Here is an 8,970-nt window from a genome sequence, read left to right as displayed (position 1 = left end):
TCGGCTTCTATCAGTTTTTCCATTCGTCTGTAAAGAATTCGCGTTAGTATTTTGCAGCAGTGACTTATTAAACTGATATACTCATCAAAATATAATCATCTCAATATAATCATCAAAAACATCGTAAGCTTTGAAATTAATTGATGGTATTAAACCTTTCCTGCTTCATCGAATAATCTGAAGATTATTTAGTACCTGTGTGATTAGTATAGTTTTATCAGGGACTGAAGTCGTTCTTGGCGAATGGAAGAGCTCAGCGACACAGGACAGTGGTAACGTCAAGTTCCAGTTCAACAAATGGTTTGTATGATAATAACAGTGACAATAGGATCTCGTAAAGAACTTTATACTGCCGGCTCTACTTGTTAGAACGAAAATGCATAAACGATAGCGCTCTGATGGCATACTTAGCTGACTCAAACATACAAACAAATTTTAAATATTATTAATAAATGGAATTAGCCACGGCTTCTTATTATTCAAACCAAATTACAGATAAAAGGACACAGGAGCTTAAAGCTTGCTGGCTGGATGCAAAGTGGAAGCAAGAAGGAAGACTTATCGTTCAAGTATTTGTCGAACGAGTGTTTCGTAAACTACTTTCTTTGTTGATGGACCTCATTTCCTGGGGATTCCTCGAATGAATCTCAGGCTGGCATCCGCCTTACCCGCGATTAATTTTGCGTGGTCATTCCACTCCAGATCGCCTCTTACGCATACTCCTAGATATTTTATGGAAATAACTGCTTCCAGTGATTTCTCCGCACTAACTGTCGTATTTTCGTCCTGTGTCACAGTTGAGATACTGGATGTGGGTTTCCTGTTCCACTTTTACGTTATCTATTACACTTGTGTATCTTATAGGTCATTTTCCCTTAAATGCCACAACCTTTGGTTTATTCCTGGAAATGTTCATGTTATATTTGGGAACCGACAAATTAAGATGGTAAACGGTTCTTTGAAGGTTATCTTCATTTTCTTAAATTATTTTTTGATCATTTGGGTTTAGCAGAATATTAAAACATTTCTCTCTGTTGATCTAAACCCTCACGTTGCCAAGCTTTCTCACACCTCTATTTTACCAAGCGGGGTATTTGGACTACTCCAAAAGAGTTTTATGTTTTATTGTAATACTTGATCTCAGATTTCATTATTTCCATTGTATAGATTTATTTAGTATTGAAAAACTGTTATTCAGGTTATTAGAAGTATTTAATCAGATCACAGATACAAAGTAAAAAAAAAAATTTATATCTTTCACTAAATTCAGGACTCAACGAACATAAAACTAATAATCTATGTACCTCAACAGTCATTGCAGTAAAATAACACAAGACATTTTTCAACTTTACAGTCAGGTACATTTTTGCACTGCATGCACTTCACAGTAGCAGTTTCTTCTCTGTGTGTATTACAAACAGGTTTCTTGCACGTTACACAACAGAGTCTTGTTTTCCGATCTTCGTTTCTCTTGCAATCTTGACATCGTTGTGGCGTTGGTAACTTGGAACACTCGGTCTGGATCACTGCTGTAGGAATTGCAATACCACAAGCTTTCAGTGGATCTTGTACATCTTTATGAAGACCGTTGATATTTTTGTCTCTTTCTTCCATGTTGTCTTTGCTGAGTCCAAATGCCAGTTCAGTCGTGAAGAGTTTACACCGGCTTCGGTTATTCTTCTGCCATTCAGGAAATCTTTGAGTGTACAGAATATATGCATTCAGTGCTGCAATATCTATCATTTCCACGAAGATTCTTAGTGGCCACTGCCTCGTTCCTGTAACACAACTGTATTCTCTTGTCATTTTGTCCCCATTATCTACAGCACCTATGGTTTTCTTGTAGTGCAGTATGATTTCGGGCTTGTGTTCACTTTCTTCACCACTCACTTGTTTCTCATTATGCTGAGTAGAAAGTAGTATTACTGCCTTTCCCTTCTTTGGAACATAAGAAAATAGGGCCAAGTCATTTGTGAAACCAAACATTGAAGAGTGAACTTCTCTCTTTCTGTTTGGCAAGAATTCCTTCGGAATTTCTTTCTTATTGGAACGCAAGGTATCAACCAATGTCGTGTTTTGTTTTAGTAGTTCAGCAGCCAATGGAAAACTGTTGAAAAAATTATGAGTTGTTACACCATGACCGTTATTCAGAAATGGTTCCATCAGATCCAAAACAACTCTCGGTCCTTGATTCACTTCCCGAGTATTGTCCACCATTCCTGTGTAAATTTGGATCCATAATAAGTAAGATGTCTTCACATCAGCACAAACCCAAATTTTAATGCCATGCTTTATATAAACCCTAAAAGGGCACTTTCCTCTCTACGTTACTAATCGTTCACCAATAATCACGTATTCATAAGGATAGAAGTTCTTGCACAAGTTAGATTGAAATTTGTCGAACACTACCCTGATGGCACGTAGATTGCCCTTGGTTTCTTCAGTTCTCTTTGCTCTTGTATCTCTGTTGTCAAATTGCAAGAATTTCAGTACAGAAAAAATCGGTTTCTTGACATGGCAGAAGAAAAGAATGGTTGCCGAAAGGCAACATTACCTCCCCACAGGTCGGAAGCACTTGTGCGAAGTCCATGAGTTTGACCAGCTCCTATTAGAATTGCTAATACAGCGTACACTTCAGTTGCATTTATACCTCTCCATGTCGTTTTGTTCGAAGAATGAGCTGCATTCCACAAAGAAATTACTCGTTTGGCTTCCCTGTTCGTTTCTTCTACAATGATGCTCATGATTTCTGGTGAGATAAATAATAAAAATGACTCTGTTATTGTTTTGATTGTTTTTCCATCATTGACTGGGCCAGGTGTTACGTTCAAACCACCTTTGGGTGGTTCCCCAGCAAATTGTAGTCCACTTCTAGAAACAAACAAATCTCCAGTGTCTTCGTCTTCATCATCATCCTCTTCTTCTTCTTCTACTTGTTCATGTTAATGTGTAGTGTCTTCTGATACTCCATCATTAGCTTCATCTATGATATGGTCTTTGTCAAGACTTTCCATATATTCATTCAGTTCTTTATCAATGTCCCATTCATTTTCGTCGTCACTGACATCAGAGTTGTATAGAATTTCCATGATCTCTTCGCTAGAAAGTCCTTTGGACATCCTTACTTGCAGATGAAATACTGACTCGTGTAATGTCAGCTCAATAGTGAATGCCAAATTCAACTCAACAATAGTAACCAGTAACAATAACAAACATTGGATCTATGACACAACTCAACAAAGATGAATGACAGATATATTTCTCAAAATCATCTTTTTCTACAAATAAGAAAATAAGACATTCCATACCACCAATAAATGACTTGAATAACCATGATAAAGCCAAAAAAATTTGACAGTCGTGAGTGTGAAACAAACATCAATCATTTTAGTGCAAAGTCATGAAACCACAGGCATGTGGCCCTTCAGATAACATTATTATAAGAAAAAAATCAACCTGGGGTAGTTAGAATACCCCGCTTGGTACTACGAGGGTTAAGTAATAGGTGATATTTTGTTTCCAAAAAAAAAAAAAAAAAAAAAAAAAAAAAAAAAAAAAAAAAAAACGGTTCAAATGGCTCTGAGCACTATGGGACTCAACTGCTGAGGTCATTAGTCCCCTAGAACTTAGAACTAGTTAAACCTAACTAACCTAAGGACATCACAAACATCCATGCCCGAGGCAGGATTCGAAACTGCGACCGTAGCGGTCTTGCGGTTCCAGACTGCAGCGCCTTTAACCGCACGGCCACTTCGGCCGGCTTTTGTTTCCAAGCGCGGACCAGATCATCTGTATCGATGCTGACAATGAGTTGAAGACTGGCTACACCCTTGTGTATCTCCCAGTGTTGTTGTTAATTGTTTAGACAAGGTGTCTTCATCTTCTGTTATAATTTTTGTCTCTTTGGAAAGAGTTTCGAGAGCGTTACTCACATGCGGTGGGAAGCGCTTTTTCCATAACTCCGCCATATCTGGTCCTAAGCATGGTTGTGAAAGGAGTAGGGGGAGGGATATCACCGCTTTAAAAACCCTTGATTCACCTTGCTCTGGTGATCTCCATTTACATTTACTTCTACATCTACATGAGTACTCTGCAATTCATAATTCAGTGCCTGGTAGAGGGTTCATAGACTCACCTTCTAGCTATTTCTCTACCGTTCCACTCTCGAATTGCGTGCGGGAAAAACGAACGCTTAAATCTTTCCGTGTGAAGTTTTATTCTCTTGTCTCACGACGATGATCACTTCACATTCAGAGGAGAAAACTAGTGGCTGAAATATCGTGGAAAGATCTCGCCGCAATGAAGAACGTCTTTGTTTTAATGATTGCTACCCCAACTCGCATGTCATATCCAGGACACTCAGTCCCCTATTTTGCAATAATACAAAATGAGCTGCCATTCTCTGAACTCTTTCGATGTTGTCAGTCATTCCTATCAGGCAAGGATTCCTTACTCCAGAGCAATACGCCAAGAGTGGACGGATAAGCGTACTGTAGGCAGTCTCTTTAGTAGCGCAGTTGTATCTTGTACGTGTCCTGCCAATAAATCGCAGTCTTTGGTTTGCCTTTCCCAAAACATTATCTGTGTGATCGTTCCAATTTACGTTGTTCGTAATTGTAATTCCTAGGTATTTAGTTGAATTGACAGCCTTTAGATTTGTGTGATTTATCGTGTAAGCGAAATTTGGAGCATTCCTTTTACTACTCATGTGGATGACCCCATACTTTTCGTTATTTAGAATCAATTGCCACTTTTTTGCACCATACATGTACACTATATGATCAAAAGTTCCGGGCACCTGGCTGAAAATGACTTAAAAGTAATGCTGGAATTCAATATGGTGTTGGCTTCGATGAGAGCTTCCAGTCTCGCAGACATACGTTCAATCAGGCGCAGGAAGGTCTCCTATGGAATGGCAGCTCATTCGTCACGGAGTGCTGCACTGAGGAAAGGTATCGATGTCGGTCGGTGAGGCCTGGCACGAAGTCGGCGTTCCAAAACATACCAGAGGAGTTCTGTTTATTTATTTACACGTCAAGTTCCGTAGGACCAAATTGAGGAGCAAATATCCAAGGCCATGGAACGTATCAGTACATGAACTTACAATATAAATGTAATAACAGATAAAAATAAATGTTCATGAACCTGAAAAATAAGTCAGTTCATAAGTTTATGTAAACGCTATCAGCAATACAATAAGAATCAGCTTAATTTTTCAAGGAACTTCTCGACAGAATAGAATGATTGACCTATGAGGAAACTCTTCAGTTTCGATTTTAAACCGCGTGGATTACTGTTAAGATTTTTGAATTCGAGTGGCAGCTTATTGAAAATGGATGCAGCAGTATACTGCACAACTTTTTGCACAAGAGTTAAGGAAGTCCGATCCTAATCGAGGTTTGATTTCTGCCGAGTATTAACCGAGTGAATGCTGCTTATTCTTGGGAATAAACTAATATTGGTAACAAGAAACGACAATAAGGAATATACATATTGAGAGGCCAATGTCAAAATACCCAGACTCGTGAACAGAGGTCGACAAGAGGTTCGTGAACTCACACCACTTATTACCCGAACCGCCCGTTTCTGAGCCAAAAATATCCTTCTAGAATGGGAAGAGTTACCCCAAAATATAATACCATACGACATAAGTGAATGAAAATAAGCAAAGTAGACTAATTTACGTGTCGAAGTATCACCCGCTTTTGATACCGTTCCAATAGTAAATATGGAAGTATTAAGTCTTTGAACAAGATCCTGATCGTGGGCTTTCCACGACAGCTTACTATCTATCTGAACACCTAGAAATTTGAACTGTTCAGTTTCACTAATCATACGCCCGTTCTGTGAGATTAAAACGTCATGTCTTGTTGAATTGTGTGCCAGAAACTGTATAAACTGAATCTTACTGTGATTTAACGTTAGTTTATTTTCTACAAGCCATGAACTGAGGTCATGTACTGCACAATTTGAAACCGAGTCAATGTTGCACACAACATCCTTTACCACCAAGCTAGTGTCATCAGCAAACAGAAATATTTTAGAGTAACTCATAATACTGGAGGGCATATCATGTATATAAATAAGGAACAGGAGCGGCCCCAACACTGATCCCAGGGGCACCCCCCACTTGACAGTACCCCACTCAGATCCCACATCACAGCCGTTATCAACATTGTGAATAATGACCTTTTGCTGCCTGTTGCTAAAGTAAGAGGTGAACCAATTGTGATTCCGTAATGGTCCAACTTCTGGAACAATATTTTGTGATCAACACAGTCAAATGCCTTAGTTGAATCAAAAAATACGCTAAGCGTTCGAAACTTTTTGTTTAGCCCATCCAGTACCTCACAGAAAAAAGAAAATATAGCATTTCCAGTTGATAAACGACTTCTAAAGCCGAACTGTACATTTGATAGCAAATCGTGTGATACAAAATGATCAATTAACCTTACATACACAGCCTTTTCGATTACTTTTGCAAACACTGATGGCATAGAAATAGGTCTAAAATTATCTACATTATCCCTTTCTCCCTTTTTATAAAGCGGATTTACTACTGAGTACTTTAATCGCTCAGGAATCTGACCATTCCTAAAGGAAAAATTACGAATATGGCTAAATACAGGGCTAACAAGTGCAGCACAGTACTTTAATATTCTGCTAGACACTCCATCATAACCATGAGAGTCCTTAGTCTTCAGTGATTTAATCTAGGAAAGGCATTTGCTAAGAAATTTATATGATTTCCTGTAGAAACTAAATTTTTATTTAATTCACCAGCAATGCTCAGAAAATGATTGTTAAATACTGTACATGTATCTGATTTATCAGTAACTGCGAAGTGACTTTATATCATTGACCTTGTTGTGCTGACCAGACACTTCCTTCACAACTGACCATATGGCTTTAATTTTATGCTGTGAATTAGCTATTCTATTTGCATACCACATACTCTTTGCCTTGCTAATAACATTTTTAAGCACCTTACAGTACTGTTTATAATGGGCTACTGTAGCTTGATTGTGACTACTTCTAACATTTTGATATAATTCCCGCTTTGTTCTACATAATATCCTTATCCCAATAGTCAGCCAACCGGGCTGTCCATTACTGCTAGTACCCCGTTTAGAATGTTCTAATGGAAAGCAACTCTCAAAGAGCATGAGAAATGTATTCTGGAAAGCATCGTATTTATCATCTATATTATCGGCACTATAAACATCTTGCCACTCTTGTTCCTTGACAAGTTTTAAAAAACTCTCCATTGCTGTTGGATTAACTTTCCTACATAGTTTGTAATTAAATATGATATTGGTTTGAGTAAAAAAGCCTTTTAGTGTTAAAATTTGTGCATCATGGTCTGAAAGGCCACTCACCCTTTTACTAACAGAATGTCTATCTAGTAATGAAGAATGAATAAAAATATTGTCTATGACTGTGCTACTGTTCCCCTGCACCCTAGTTGGAAAAAACACAGTTTGTATCAGATCATATGAATTTAGGAGATCTACCAACAACCTTTTTCTTGCAAAATCATATACAAAATTAATATTGAAGTCACCACATATAACTACTTTCTGGTACTTCCTACAGAGTGAATCAAGAACCCTCTCCAGCTTAAGCAAAAATGCTCTGAAGTCGGAGTTAGGGGACCTATAAACAACAGCCATTAGAAGTTTAGTTTCACTACTTTCAACTAATGCTGCACAACTTCCAAACATCTGTTCAGTGCAGTGTCGTGATACGTCTATGGACTCAAATGAAATACTGGTTTTTACGTACAGAGCCACTCCCCCACCCCGCAAGGAACTCCTTGAGAAACAGCCAGCTAATCTGTAGCCTGGTAAAGGAAGCCTCTGAATTATCAAATTATTTAAGCGGTACTCTGATATACCAGTAATTTCAGGGTTAACACATATTAGCAGTTCACTAACTTCATCTCTAATACCTCTTATATTTTGATGAAATATACTAATTCCTTCTCCACTTGGAAACATTACATCCTCTGAAGGTGAGCCCTTAGTTAGAGGAACTTCCTTTAAGCAGGCATACCTGTAGGATTCAGGTCAGGACTCTGTGCAAGCCAGTTCATTACAGGGATGTTATAGTCGCGTAACCACTCCGCTATAGGGCGTGCATTATGCACAGGTGCTCGATTGTGTTGAAAGATGCCATCGCCGTCCCCGAATTCCTCACCAACAGTGGGAAGCAAGAAGGTGGTTAAAACATCAATGTAGGTCTGTGCTGTGATAGTGCCACGAAAACAACAAGGGGTGCAAGCCCCCTCCAAGAAAAACACGACCACACCATAACACCACCGCCTCCGAATTTTACTGTTGGCAATACATATGCTCGCAGATGACGTTCAACGGGCATTCGCACATACCTACACACTGCCATAGGAACGCCACATCGTATATTGCGATTCGTCACTCCACACAACGTTTTTCCTGTGTACAGTCATCGAATATTTACGCACCTTACCCCAAGCGAGGCGTCGTTTGGCATTTACCGGCATGAAGTGTGGTTTATGAGTAGCCGCTCGCCCATGAAAACCAAGTTTTCTCACCTCCCAGACAACTGTCATACTTGCAGTGGATCCTGATGCAGTTTGGAACTCCTGTGTGATGGTCTGGAGAGATGTCTGCCTATTACACATTACCACCCTCTTCAACTGTCGGTGGACTCTGTCAGTCAACAGACGAGGTCGATCTGTACGCTTTTGTGCTGTACGTGTCCCTTCACGTTTCCACTTCATTATCACATAGGAAACAGTGGACCTAGGGATGTTTAGGAGTATGGAAATCTCGCGTACAGACGTATGACACAAGTGACACCCAATCACCTGACCGCCACACGGGGTAGCCGCGCGGTCGGGGGCGCCTTGTCACGGTCCGTGCGGCTCCCCCTGTCGGAGGTTCGAGTCCCCCCTTGGGCATGGTGTGTGTGTTGTCCTGGCGTAAGTTA

The sequence above is a fragment of the Schistocerca nitens genome, chromosome 8 (assembly GCF_023898315.1).
Source record: "Schistocerca nitens isolate TAMUIC-IGC-003100 chromosome 8, iqSchNite1.1, whole genome shotgun sequence".
NCBI classification, from domain to species: Eukaryota; Metazoa; Arthropoda; class Insecta; order Orthoptera; family Acrididae; genus Schistocerca; species Schistocerca nitens.
This window is presented reverse-complemented; position numbering follows the sequence as displayed.